At 47.5% G+C, this 14,268-nt stretch overlaps 1 long non-coding RNA gene across 2 annotated transcripts in view; it reads left to right on the top strand.

The window, feature by feature from the left end:
- Positions 1–14,268, top strand: part of LOC135174772 (uncharacterized) — a 131,199-nt gene that overhangs the window by 98,056 nt on the left and 18,875 nt on the right. For both annotated transcript variants that reach the window (XR_010302081.1, XR_010302082.1), the window contains exon 8: positions 12,966–13,037. This is a non-coding gene — a long non-coding RNA (uncharacterized LOC135174772). The remainder of the gene's footprint in view (positions 1–12,965; positions 13,038–14,268) is intronic.

Genomic DNA, 14,268 nt, shown 5'->3' with positions numbered 1-14,268 from the left:
CAGCAGAGATGGTGGTGGGCTCCATTCTTTAAACGTTGGTTTGCAAGTGCATGAAAAGGCGTGCAGAGGACTGTTCAGTTCCTGGAGCTGTAATGGAAAACATGAATGTGTGGACTTTCAAGGGAAGAATGTGGTTAGGATTATAGCCACTGAGTCACTGTCAATGGGTGGTCTCGAGTCCATATGGCGCACAGTAGACAGGAGCACAGAAGAGGCTTTGCTTGCATAGGTGACAGGCTGCACTCCTCAGTGAAAGTTGCCTGGAAAGGCCAACTCTGGGCTCTGTTTAGCCTGCCCAGAGGTAAAATGCTGTCAGGTTGCTTCTCAGTGAGGCTTTGTTCTAACTCTGCTGCAAAATAAGGTGAAGGATTTGGTTGGGAGCTGGGGCGCGGCAGTGGTGCGCGCTCCTTTGGGCTCCTCGGGAGGCTCCCTTTCCTTTGCCACGCTTGCATTGTGCTCTCAGGCTGTTAATGAGACAGTTACAAAATGTCTGCCTCTCCCTGACCGCCATTTTGTGGCCTGATTGTTGGCTAATGAAGGCTGTGAGAAGCAGAAACTAAGCAGCGTGGCACGGGGAGGGTTCCAAAGGAGCACAAAATCTGCATGTTTTATTTAGACACTTAATTGTTGCCGACTGGCTGCATTTAAACAAGCGACTTTACAGGGCCTGGAAGAAACCCAGCTCCTGAATCTGAAGAGCTGACCTTGGGTAGGTGCCATCAACTGTTCTTTTCTGTTGGCACAAGCCTGCTGCTGGCAGGGGCTGCCTCTGGCTTCTCAGCTCACCCAGCTCCGAGTCGGAACCTGCTCATGCTGTGCTAGCCCCACCACATTTATTTTGTCCAAGTGTTATTTGCAGCCCCTTTGATAACCAAGATTTTATCTAGACTGTAAAGGTGTTTAAAAGTGAGAACCTTCAAGGCAGCTTCTCTCCTAGAGCAAAGGAGAATGTTGTTCAGTAAAAAAGGGAGGGAAGCTGCAAGTCAGATGAAAGTAAGTGAAAAATGACATGGGGAACTGAAAGGACACTGAGGAGTTGTTACTGTGGCCCTGTCATAAGGAGGACACAGAGCTGGTGGAGTGAGTCCAGAGGAGGCAGCAAAGGTGATCCAAGGGCTGCAGCACCTCTGCTGTGAGAACAGGCTGAGGGAGCTGGGGTTGTTCAGCCTGCAGAAGAGAAGGCTTCAGGGCTGCCTTCCTTAGAGCTGCCTTCCAGTAGGTGAAGAGGGGATCCTCCAGGGAGGCTGCTGAGGGACTTCCCCTGAGGGTGTCTAGAGACAGGACAAGGGGGAATGGTTTGAAGCTGAGGGAGTGCAGGGTTAGACTGCATCTTGGGGAGAAGCTCTTCAGGATGAGGGTGGTGAGACGCTGCAATAGGTTAGCCAGAGAGGTTGTGGCTACCTCGTGCCTGGGGGTGTTCAAGGCCAAGTTGGATGAGGCTTTGAGCAGTCAAGTCTAGTTGAGAGGTGTCCCTGCCCGTGGTGGAGAGGTTGGAGTAGATCATCTCTGGGGTTCTTTCAAACCTGGGCCATTCTGTGACTCTATGACCTGCTGACTGCATGAGGAGTGATATTAGTGGCATTTATTTGCTTCCTTTATAAAAAACTCTGGTGGGCATAATGCGGGCAAGGGGGATGGAGCAGGGCACTTTACATTCGCAGGAGGGCACAGCTTCTGAGCTGTTTGAAATTCTGCCCTATGTCAGTGGTCATGGTGAGTGCCAGGATCAAAGCTGTGCTGCTGTTCTTAAAGCGCAGTCAGTCGTTTTAACACATCGTGCCCGTGGTGCCAGACACCTCAGAAAACTCTGTGCAGCTGTTAAAGTAATCACAGAATCATGGGGGAGGGAAAGGAACTCTGAAAAATCATCCAGTCCAACCTCCCTGCTCTGGAGCAGCATCACCCAGGACAGGTCACACAGGAACATATCCAGGTAGGTTTGGAATGTCTCCAGAGGAGACTCCACAATCTCTGGGCAGCCTGCTCCAGGGCTCTGCAACCCCGTAGGGAAAAAGTTTTCCCTTCTGTTTCTGTGGCACCTCCTCTGCTCCAGCTTGCTCCCACTGCCCCTTGTCCTGTCACTGGACATCCCTGAGCAGAGCCTGGCTCTGTCCTCCCCACACTGCCCTGCACATCTTTATCCACATGAATGAGGACAGCCCTTAGGCTCCTCTGCTCCAAGTTACGGAGCCCTATCTCCCTCAGCCTGTCCTCACAGGGAGATGTTCCACTGCCTTCACCATTTTTTTGCCTCTCTGCTGGATTCTCCCTGAGCTCCTTCCTGAACTGAGTGGCCCACACAACATTCCAGGTGGGGCCTCAGCAGGGCAGACCCCAACATTCTGTAGTTTTTAACACGACTTGAATACAGAATTATCAGAGCAGTATTCCACCAAGTAGCCAACTACAGTGAGACTCTCTCTGTCTCGTACCTGTATTTGCACTTCCACGTGGATTTTCTCTTGAGTGAGGTTTTTCTTTTGTCATGAGTTTTCTGAGACCAACTCTCACCCCTTGAAATGATCAAAGGCTTTGGGCTTTTGGAAGGCTCAGCATGAAATGGTGATGTTGTCATTCATTTAACTGACACAACCATCGCGTTCAACGAGAAACATCCCAAATCATCTCATCTGAATTGCAGATTAATTTCAAGCCTTGTTGTTCCCCCAACAATAAATGAAGGATGGAGTTCTGAAAGAGAACATCCAGTCCAACTGTTGACTCAGCACTGAAGGGTCAGCACTAAACCATGTCCCTAAGCCACCAAGTCCACACGGCATTTGAACACTCCTGGGGTGGTGACTTCAGCACTGCCCTGGGCAGATCATTCCAGTAGTTGAGAGCCCTTTTAGTGAAGAAATATTTCCTGATATCCAGCCTGAGCCTCCCTGAGTGCAGCTTTCCTGTGGTCCTGTCACTTGCCACCGTGGAGACAAGGCTGCTTCCTCCTTGCTCCAACCTCCCTTCAGGTAGCTGTAGAGAGCAGTGAGGTCTCCCCTCAGGCTCCTCTTCTCCAGACTGAACATCCCCAGCTCCCTCATGTTCCTCACAGCCCAGGTGCTCCAGGCTCTTCTCCAGCCTCATTTCCCTTCTCTGGACATGCTCCAGCCCTCTGTGTCCTTCTTGGAGTGAGGGACTCAGAACTTCACACAACACTCAAGGTGTGGCCTCACCAGTGCTGAGCACAGGGCGTGATCACCTCCTGTCTCTGCTGGCCACAGAGTTTCTAATCCAAGCCAGGATGCCACTGGCTTTCTTGGCCACCTGGGCACACACTGCTGGCTCATGTTTAGTTGAATGTCAACTAATACTCTCAGGTTGTAGCTTTCCAACCACACATGCCCAAGCTTACCATAGGGTTGTTGTGACCCAGATGCAGGACCTGGTACTTGCCCTTGTTGAGCTTCATACAGTTAACCCACAGGTTTAACCTGTCCAGAGCCTACTGTAAAGCTTTGCCACCTTTCAGCAAATCAGCAGAACCACTCAGCCTGGTGTCATCTGCAAACTTACTGAGGTTCCTTGAGGGATTCCTGTCTGAGTGAGTTCCTCTGTGATCTGTGCTAGACTGTGTGGTCCCACTCTGGCAGAGGGGTTGGACTCGATGATCTCCTTGGGTCCCTTCCAACCCCTAATATCCTGTGATCCTGTGGTTAATATGAGTTTTTCCATTAATTCAGACTAAACCCTTTGGGACTACAAGGCAGCCTTGTGAAGGCATTTCCTAGCCTTATGCATTCCTAAGTGTAATAGCCTATTTTGACGAGTTTATGTCTAAATACATCCTTCCTGGGGACAGCTGCCTCAGCAAGCAGAGTACGAGCACTGATGCCAAGGCTTCTTTCAAATGTTTACTGCTTTGATAGGCCATATCTTAGGCAGCATCTCCAAGGGGTTTTTTTTCCCAAGTAGAAATAAAGAGAGCTTATATTTCATGTCTCTCTGGTCTGCTAGGTCACTTCCCATCGCATGTTTCTTTCTACCAGGCAGCAAGTGTGTTCTCCTGCTTCCATGAGATGCATTTGCGTTGCTGACATCTGGAAAGCAGCCATGTGGGGTTCCACACATAGTTTTTGGAAACACCATTTGCTGGTAGAATGATCCAGAGCAGACACCTCTTCTGGCAGAGCTTTATTGCCATCTATTTTTAGCTGAACTCTTGTACATCGGGTTACTGCGTGAGCCGCAAGAACGTGGCTTGCAGGCAGATGCTCCAGGAAGAAAGGAAGACTTCTCCGTGTGGTAGTTAAAAGAGGCTGGGGTGAGTTATTTGCACATACACTCTGTGACCTCTGTCTGTCTCATTAGTGTAATGTCACAAGCTCTAATCACAAAAAGTGAAAGTGGGGCTTGGCAGTGTCCTTTCTGTTGCCCTCGTGGCAGTGTGTAATGAGCTTTGGAGAGCAGTGCTGGCCAGTTGTAAATTGGCAGCCCTGGTGTTCTCCAGCACCACAGTGTGCATATGAACAGTGCATCTGACCAGGGAAGAAGTTTGTAACTCTACTTTAGTATTCTCAGCTGACCGCTGCAGCTTTCTAGTACGTCTGAGAGGAGAAGTTGACTTGTTCTGCCCAAAACATGGGAAGGACCTAAGGTGAGGACAGTAAAGAGGATGCACACCTGAAGATTCCCTGCAGAATTTTGCAGTCAGGGTTCCTGGGAGCTGACTTTCTCAGAAGTTTGCAGCTTAACTTTAGTGATGTTGAGGCTCATGGTTTTGTTACTTACTGCACGTTGTATGTCCGACACATGTATAACTATGTGTGATTTTAATTCATCATACCTCAATACCTAGGGCAGAAATGGAAGAGTTAGCAGCCTTTTTACTAGGGTATGAGCCAACAGTGTGAGCCTGCAGCCCAGAAAGCCAGTGGCATCCTGGACTGCATCAAAAGCAGCGTGTCCAGAGATGGAGAGAGGAGATTCTGCCACTTTGGTCTAGTGAGACCTAACTTGCAGTGCTGTGTCCAGCTCTTGAGCCCTCAGCACAGGAAGGACATGGACCTGATGGAGCAAGGCCAGAGGAGGGCCACGAAGATGATCAGGGGGCTGCAGCAGCAGTGCTACAAGGACAGGCTGAGGGAGCTGGGGGTGTTCAGCCTGGAGGAGAATGCTCCAGGCAGGCCTAAGAGCAGCAATCTTCCAGTAGCTGAAGGGGGCTGCAAGGAGGCTGCAAGCAGGCTGCAGAGGGACTGTTTGCAAAGGCCTGCAGCGGCAGGATGAGGGCAATGGTTTGAAATGAGAGAAGAGCAGATTGAGGCTGGATGTGAGGAACAAGTTCTTTAGCATGAGGGTGCTGGAATACTGCAACAGGTTTCCCATGGAGGTAGCCAAGGCCTCATCCCTGGAGATTTTCAAGGTCAGGCTCACCAAGACTGAGCAGCCTGCTGTAGTGGAGGATGTCCCTGCTGACTGCAGGGGTGTTGGACTCGAAGGCCTTTGGAAGTCCCATCCAACCCAACCCATTCTGTGACACTCTTGTTAGTGTGTGTTTTGCATGCTTGTTTGCACGGTAGAGGCCAGACTCTGCACATCAAGCTTCTAATTATTTTCTGAGCCATTTCTGCTAAGGAGATGTTGGATGTAGAAAGGGCCTGGCACTGAATAACTCAATTTGTGTATGATAGATACTTGCCACACAGTTGTTTTAATCTCCAAAACCCATATAGAACCTCCACGAACAATCTCTGTTTCTTTCATGAAGGTTCTTGAGATCATTTTGTAATTGATTTTTATTTCATTTTGATTTTTAATTAAATCCTTTCCCCTCTGAATGGTAGATTGCAAGTTTCACAAGCAGTTTGCAAGCAAATAGTTTGCACGGTGTTGGAACACTCAGAAGGACGTAACAGATCAGCAGTGGCTAGGAATGTAAGCTGGTGCCAGGTGAGCAGCCAGCTTTCATTCCTTGCCCATAGCTAATGTCAAAGGGTCAGAAATGCTCAGATTTGGTTTATAAACCAAACTGTGAGTGTGGCAGTGTGCTTGTTTGCAGAACTGAAACGGCTTGCTCACATTCTGCATCAGTTGTGGAGATGACTTTGTACTTGGGTGTTTAGGTGTATGCACACATTTGTTTTGTACTAGGGTATTCTTTCATCTGAGGACTGCTTCTTGATAGTACTTTCCCCGAGTCATTCATCTAAAAGATCTCACTTCAAGCAAACACCACTTCTTACAGATCATTCTTTTCCCCTTTGATACTGGACACTTATTTGCATGTAGCAAGAGGCTTTTCTGGCCTCTGCTTCATCAGGTCCCTGTTGCAATAACGTGCAAGTTGAGGAGATAAACTTAAGGTCTAGTTTGGTATCCAGATAGAGCTATAAGCCTTTAATTGCATGCTACAGCAGTCTTCCTATCTGTGGTGACCAGTTTTTGGAGAGTACTGATGTGATAAGACAAAGGGGGTATGCATCAGTGCTGTGTTCTCATATGCCTTGTTACACCAACCCTGTGGCTCATGTTCCCATCTCACTCTAAGTACTGCAAAATAAGTTGTCTGCTAACTTAATCATCTAACATGCAGTGGGGGTGGTTGAAGTCGTGGCAATCCCCTTCGTCTTGTTGGAGCAAGTCCAGAGGAGGGCCACAAAGATGATCTAAGGGCTGAAGCACCTCTGCTGTGAGGACAGTCTGAGGGAGCTGGGGTTGTTCAGCCTGAAGAAGAGAAGACTCCAAGGGGACTTTAATACTGCCTTCCAATCCCTGCAGGGATCCTACAGGAAGGCTGCAGAGGGACTTTTCCTGAGGGTGTCTAGAGACAGGACAAGGGAGAATGGTTTGAAGCTGAGGGAGAGTAGGGTTAGACTGCATCTTAGGAAAAAGTTCTTCAGTAGGAGAGTGGTGAGAATAGGCTGCCCAAGGAGGTTGTGGGTGGCTGCTGCCTGGGGGTGTTGAAGGCCAGGTTGGATGAAGCCTTGAGCAGCTGAGTCTAGTTGAGAAGTATTCCTGCTGTGGCTGTTTAAGGATATTTTGAGGGTAATTTTCTCAAACCATCCACACCTGCCCATAGTGGGGAGGTTGAAGTAGATGATCTCTGTGGTCCCTTCCAGCCTAAGCCATTCCAGGATTCTGTGGTCCTCTCTACTTCAATACCTGATAGTAGATTATGTTTACATACCATTTTTCATACGTGAATTACCAAGTAGGTGACTGTTAGAATTGTTACTCAGAGCTCAGATGATTCATTATTGATAGAAGGTGGTGTTCCTTTCTGAGAGCAATGAGCTGTTTCCTGGGAGCATTCAGTGTTACCATTGTTGTTCCAATGGCAATAATTTGGGGTTGGGTTTCTTTTTTAGCAACTAAGGATCATCCCAGCAAAACATTGGTAATCCACTACCAAACTTGGCAAGTTTCTGGTTTTCTACTGGCCAATTCTCTTGTATAGACAGGTGCAGCATGAGGTAGCAATGGTCAGTGGCAGCACAGAAGGCAGCTGTGTGTTGGGCTGCATCCATAGCAGAGAGAGCAGCAGGGCAGGGAGGAGATTCTGTTCCTCTGCTCTGTGAGACCTCACCTGTGGCACTGCCTGCAGTTCTGGTGTCCCAGCGTAAGAGGGACATGGATCTGCTGGAGTGGGTCCAGAGGACGCCACAAAGGTGATCAGAGGGCTGGAGAACCTCCCCTATGGGGACAGACTGAGAGAGATGTGCCTGTTAGCCTGGGGAAGAGAAGGCTCTGGGGAGACCTCAGAGCAGCCTTCCAGTACCTGGAGTGGGCTACAGGATTGCTGGGAAGGGACTTTTTACAAGAGCTTGTAGTGATAGGACTGGGACGGTGGCTTTGAGATGGAAGAGGGGAGATTGAGACTAGCTTAGGAAGAAATTCTTCTCAGTGATGGTAGTGAGTCAAGACCAGGTTGAATGAGGCCTTCAGTGACCTGGTCTAGTGGGAGCTGTCCCTGCCCATGGTAGGGGGATTGGAACTGGATGATCTTTAAGGTCCCTTCCAACCTAAAGCATTCCATGAATGTGTGATTCACCTGTCTTTGGAGGAGGCAGATTAGCATCTTGTAAAAGGCAAGAGACTGAGGTTCAGGAGGGAGTTTTGTGCTGAATCATAAATATTGGCAGATTCTCATTTACAGGAAAACTTTGCTGTGAAAGGTTTTTTTATCCTTTTAATGAAAATGTGGACAGGGAAAGTACTTAAGTGTTAGTAGGGAACCTGAAGGGTTTAGATCTCCTAGGTGTTGTGTGTTTCAATATTCAGCTTTGGATGTTATATGCATTCTGGGCTTTGTGATGCCTTTATTTTTTCCTCTCCTTGCTTGTGCATTGTACAGGTTCTGACTTTGTGGCCACAATAGAGCAGACCGAATTACTCGATGTGGAGAACGCTGTTAATTTTCTGGCTCATTTTCACATGGAGATCAGCTTTTATTTCCCCTCTCCCTCTTTGTTCTTGATTCGATTGTTGGTAAGGTTTACTGAGCAAAAACACTGGCTGTATTATGGGAAGAAATCTAATCAAGGCAGTACCAAGGGACAGTCCTTCAGAGTCTTCCCTAGTGGCTGTGCGCCAGACTGGAGGTTACTATGAGGTTACTCTGTCTGACTTGAACCAAAATACCCCTCTAGTTTTGAAAAGACTGCTGGCAGCCCTGTGTATGTGTAACAGAAGCCTCATTAATATAAGCTCCCAACATACATACACCTGTTGTAGTAGCCCCCAGCACAGGGCCTGTGTTTCCTATTTTAAACACTTTGCATGTCTGGCTGCATTCCCTTCTGTCTGCAGTTGCTGTAGCATGGTTCTGCAGAGCAGCTCCTATGCAATCCCTCCAGGGAATGCAGAAGGCTAAATAAAGTGGTGGCAGATGTCAGGGGGCCTTGCCAAAGGCTCTTTTTCAAGTTAGATGGTTTGAAAGGTTCACTGGCTGATCCAGACTCTGGGATACAGCAGGAATCTTGTTTTAGTCACAGCTTTTAAGTGTTTCTTTCTGTAATGCCCACTCCTTTCTCAGGTAAGGGTGCAGAGAGTGTCACTGATTTGTGTGGGAAATCCTTCACTGGCAAAACTCTCCTCCTGCACCCCAGACCTCCTGTTCATGGGTAGAGTTAATTCCTCAGAGAGTCGAATCATTTGAAAGGTACAACGCTTCCTGAGGGCTTTTACCTGGCTTGGCTCTGAGTTCAATAAGTTACTTGACAGCATAATGACTCAAAGGTGAACTTCTCCCTTTTTATGGAATACCTGTTCAGCACATTCCAGAATATGTCTTTACCTCAAAAGTTCTACATCACAGCATCACAGCATGTTAGGGATTGAAAGGGACCTCCAGGTATCATCCAGTCCAGTCCTCTGCCAGAGCAGGATCACCCAGGGCAGGTCACACAGAAACACATCCAGAGGGGTTTTGAAAGTCTCCAGAGAAGGAGACTCCACAACCTCTCTGGGCAGCCTGCTCCAGGGCTCTGGCACCCTCAGAGTGGAAAAGCTTTTCCTCATCTTTGTTAAAGCCAAGAAAAGGATCAAGAGCAGTATCACATCCAGCTGCTGATTCAGCAAAACCTTAGCATAGCCACTGAGCTGTGTGCTTGATGCTTGCCTAGCTTCATTTTCCTCACCAGTCAGAATCCTAGGATGGCTCAAGTTGGAAGTGACCTCAGAGCTCATCTACTGCAGCCTTCCCACCATGGGCAAGGACACCTCTCAACTGACTCAGCTGCTGGAGGCCTCAATGCATTGGGAATAGTATCTGTCAGTACTTCTGTGCCCTGGCCATGTCTGACATACAGGGACACTGAGTTTGCTCAAGGGCAGGGAATTATTCTCCCAGGGAGGTCCAAAGATGCTGCCTAGAAGCCAGCAAATCGTTCTTAGCTGCTACAGGTCAGTCTCCAGGGACATCCTTTTGGTAGTTGAGTGGCTTCTGTTACATCATAGAATCAGAGAATGGCTTGGGTTTGAAACAACCTCCAACAGTCATCTAGACCAACCACCCTGCAGTCAGCAGGGACATCCTTCACTAGAGCAGGTTGCTCAGAGCCTTGTCCAGCCTGAAGATCTCCAGGAGTGGGGCTTCAGCTGCCTCCCTGCTCAACCTGTTGCGGTGTTACACCACTCTCGTGGTGCAGAATTTATTCCTCACACGCAATCTCAATCTGCTCTGCTCTCAGTTCAAACCATTGCCCTTGTCCTGTCACTGCAGGCCTTTGCAAACAGTCCCCCTGCAGCCTTCTTGGAGCCCCCTTTAGCTACTGGCAGGCTGCTCTTGTTACTGCTGTTCTATGATAAATCAAAGGGTAAGGGTTTTCTTATTAACCCTCTGGAGAAGGAATTCAAGAGCCAGACATGAAAATGCTGACATGAGTGAGTGAGTAAAGTTCTTCATGTCTAAACATCTGCAGGGTGGCAGCCTGCTGTAATAAAGGACTAGTCTGAGCCTCATGTCTCTAAATTCTCAGCATGAAACTGTATCCACAGAGACTTTTGATGCAGGTTTAAGGCAGTCTAGCTGGAAGAGTTTCTTTATCTGTATCATTTCTACCCTATCTTGTGTCTGAACTTCGTTCTGCCTGTAGGTTCCCTCTGGCCACATCTGACTGGGGCTATTTTCTTGTGAGTTTTTGCACAGTCCCTGTATTTTAAGGGAAAATAGACATGTGAGTTTTTCTTCTTTCTTAATAAACTATGTGACAGGTTAAAATAAATTCCTTCAGCTGTTCAGCATGGTGCACAGATGTACTGACACATTGCAGAGCAAGTCAAAGAGAGAGGGGAGCGTTATGTCATCAAAGCAGCAGCTGAGGAGGAGCTGCTCTCTGACCACTAAAGCAAAATAAAGCAGTGCTAAGGTGGTGGCTATGAGAAAAATAAGGCAGCCTGGGTTAGTGCTCAGCTGAGCTATGGAAGGAAGCAGCAACAATACAGAGAAAAATCTTACTAAAGGAAGAATGTGGGGGAAATATAAAGCTTACTGTGGAGGGAAAGAGCAGTGCTGAACAGGTGAAGAAAGGCAGAAAATCAGTTTGGGACATAAAGCAGAAAAGAGATTAAAAAAGAAAGCTTATAAAAGCATTACATTTGCTGTCTTCACAGCAAGAGAGATGTGGCATGAAGAGTAAATAGGTATTGGTTTGAAGACCTGTCTGATACTCAGGCATGGCAATAGCAGTGCCAAGTCTTTAACTCTTCATTGTAGACAACACAGGGAGCTCTGCTGCCTTACTGTATGTCATTCTAAGGTCGAATGTCTCATAGTGGCTAACCCAAACCTAATCTTCAGGATTCTTAAATTACACTGTCACGTAATATTAGGGGTTGGAAGGAACCTCCAGAGATCATCTGGTCCACCCCACCTGCCACAGCAACATCACCTAGACCAGGCCACACAGGAACACATTCAGGTGGGTTTCAAAAGTCTGCAGAGAAGGAGACTCCACAGCCTCTCTGGGCAGCCTGCTCCAGAGTTCTGCCACCCTCACCATAAAGAAATGTCTCCTCATGTTGAGGTGAAACCTCCTGTGTTCCATCTTAAACCTCTTGTTCTTTGTCCTATCACTGGGTACCAGCACTAAGAGCCTGGCACCTTCATCTTGACACCCACCCCTCAGATATTGATAGTCTCTGTAGTACTTTGTATTTAGACGTGGCAGTGAAGAGAATGTTCACTTGCATTTAGATGGAGTTTAGGTGCATGTATAGGTAATGGTTATTCCTGAGATGTGCAATGGAGAGAAAGAGAGAGAGGGTCCTAAGGGGATGGTTCAGGATGCCTGTGTTAGATATGTCTTACAAATTGCTCTCTGAAGGACTCTTTATGTCCTGACAATGTGTATGGTGCTGTCATATTTAGACAGGTAAAAGTGAGCTGCATACTCTCTCTGGCTCTTCTTATTGTATAAATTAAGGTAATTATTTCTCTGCTTGGGGGGTTGTGATTGCAGCATTCAACAGGAGTTATGAAACATTTGCATGTTCTATTTATTACAGAGTAATTTTAAAGGCCTGGAAACAAGGATAATCAGGAGCAAAGGTTGAAATATTTTTATCTAGAAACTTTTCTTTAAATTGCTTGGCTGTGAGGGTAGAGGAAACTTATACATGAAGCTTTCAAGGTCTGTGGCAGCTAAATTGAGCAGTCTCAGAGATGGGAAGTCATTGTGCTTCCTCCAGGCTAAAGTCGTCCCTTACCAAGTGCCAGTCTTGCCCCACTTAGTCACAATTAAGGCTTTCAAAAGAAGTTGTTAGTAGTGCCCAATGGCATCCTGGCCTGGATCAGGAACAGTGTGGCCAGTAGGGCCCTGTACTCAGCACTGGTCAGGCCCCAGCTTGAGTACTGTGTCCAGTTCTGGGCTCCTCAATTCAAGAGAGATGTTGAGGTACTGGAATGTGTCCAGAGAAGGGCAACAAAGCTGATGAGGGGCCTGGAACACAAACCCTATGAGGAGATGCTGAGGGAGCTGGAGGTGTGCAGCCTGGAGAAGAGGAGGTTCAGGGCTGACCTCATTGCTGTCTACAACTACCTGAAGGGAGGCTGTAGCCAGGTGGGGGTTGGTCTCTTGTGCCAGACAACCAGCAACAGAAGAAGGGGACACAGTCTCAAGTTGTGCCAGGGGAGGTCTAGGCTGGATGTTAGGAGGAAGTTGTTGCCAGAGAGAGTGATTGGCATTGGAATGGGCTGCCCAGGGAGGTAGGTGGAGTTGTTGTCCCTGGAGGTGTTGAAGCAAAGCCTGGCTGAGGCACTTAGTGCCATGGTCTGGTTGACTGGCTAGGGCTGGGTGCTAGGTTTGACTGGATGATCTTGGAGGCCTCTTCCAACCTGGTTGATTCTATGATTCTAAGTTTGGAGTGGGACACTGTCCTACTGAAACACATTCTTCACCTGCAGGAAAGACTTTGGAAGGCTTGCATTTCATGTCTGTATGACCCTGTCTCACTTTTCTCCTTAATAAAGATAACAAACACATTTAGTATTTCTTCTTCTTTCTTTCTTTTTTTTTTTAATTAAGCAGAAAGAACAGCTTCCTGGGGAATCAAGTTAGAAAGAAGTGAAGCTTGGTCATCCCTGCAGAAGAAAGGACAAGGTATGCACAGCCATCACACTGAAGATTCTTTTCTTGCTTAGGTCTTCATGGAAGGTTACTTCTGGCACTGAAGTTTAGAAATAGTTCTTGGAAACCTTGAAAAAGCTGCTTGCAAACTAACAACTTCTGTTTGATTGCTAGGTTAAGCAAAGTAAGTATTCCAGTACCTGAAGGGATCCTTCCAATTCCTGAAGGGTTCCTTCAAATACCTAAAGTGATCCTACAGGAGAGCTGGAGAGAGATTTTTCATAAGGGTGTCAAGCAGCAGCACAAGGGGGAGTGGTTTGAAGCTGAGGGAGAGCAGGGTTAAACTGGAGCTTAGGAAGAAGCTCTTGAGTGTGAGGATGGTGAGACTCTGGAATAGGCTGCCCAGGGAGGTTGTGGCTGCCTCCTGCCTGGGGGTGTTGAAGGCCAGGTCGGATGAGGCCTTGAGCAGCTCAATCTAGTTGAGAGGTGTCCCTGCCGGTGGTGGGGAGGTTGGAGTAGATGATCTCTGAGGTCCCTTCCAACCTGATTCATTCTAGGATTCTATGGTATTTGTGTCTTTATAAATAGAAATTCTCTAAGATACACCTGTGACTCTGCTGTGCTGCATTGTAGCTGTGTTTCTGCAGGGAAATAGCAGTCACATTCGTGAACTGGCAGAGACCACTTAAAACAACCCTTCTCACAGTATCAGACTGAAATCTGTCCAGATACTATCAATGTGTTGAGACTTTAAACATTCTCAGACTTTAAAATAACCATTTAATGGGTTTATTTGAATCACCACATGTTCAGTGCAAGGCTCCTGTCGTTTTCTCTTTGTCATAAGCATAAGGAGATGTAGCAGTGCCTGTTTTGCACTGTTTGAAGGGTCTCTTCTCTTACCTTTGTTATCCTATAGGTTTGTAATTCAAGGAGTGCAAAAGCAGCACTACTAACAACTCATTTCTCTCAGTTTCTTTCACTAAAATCAGTGTGTGCAGCAACTGCTAAGAGACTGGCACAAGGCTGGCTGCTGCTTGAGCTCTGAGGTTAAATGTTACTTCATTGAGGCATGAAATTTGTATCGACTGCCTGCCCACTGAACCCACTGATCAGTAAGCCTCACAGGATCACAGGGGTTGTGTGTCAGGGGTTGGAAAGGACCTCCAGGTATCATCCAGTCCAACCTCCCTGCCAGAGCCAGGAGCACCCTGGGCAGGTCACACAAGAACATATCTAGGTGGGTTTTGAAAGTCTCCAGAGA

Source organism: Pogoniulus pusillus, chromosome 4, assembly GCF_015220805.1.
Source record: "Pogoniulus pusillus isolate bPogPus1 chromosome 4, bPogPus1.pri, whole genome shotgun sequence".
NCBI classification, from domain to species: domain Eukaryota; kingdom Metazoa; phylum Chordata; class Aves; order Piciformes; family Lybiidae; genus Pogoniulus; species Pogoniulus pusillus.
The sequence above is the reverse complement of the archived record's forward strand: the minus strand, read 5'-3'. Positions and strand labels throughout refer to the sequence as shown.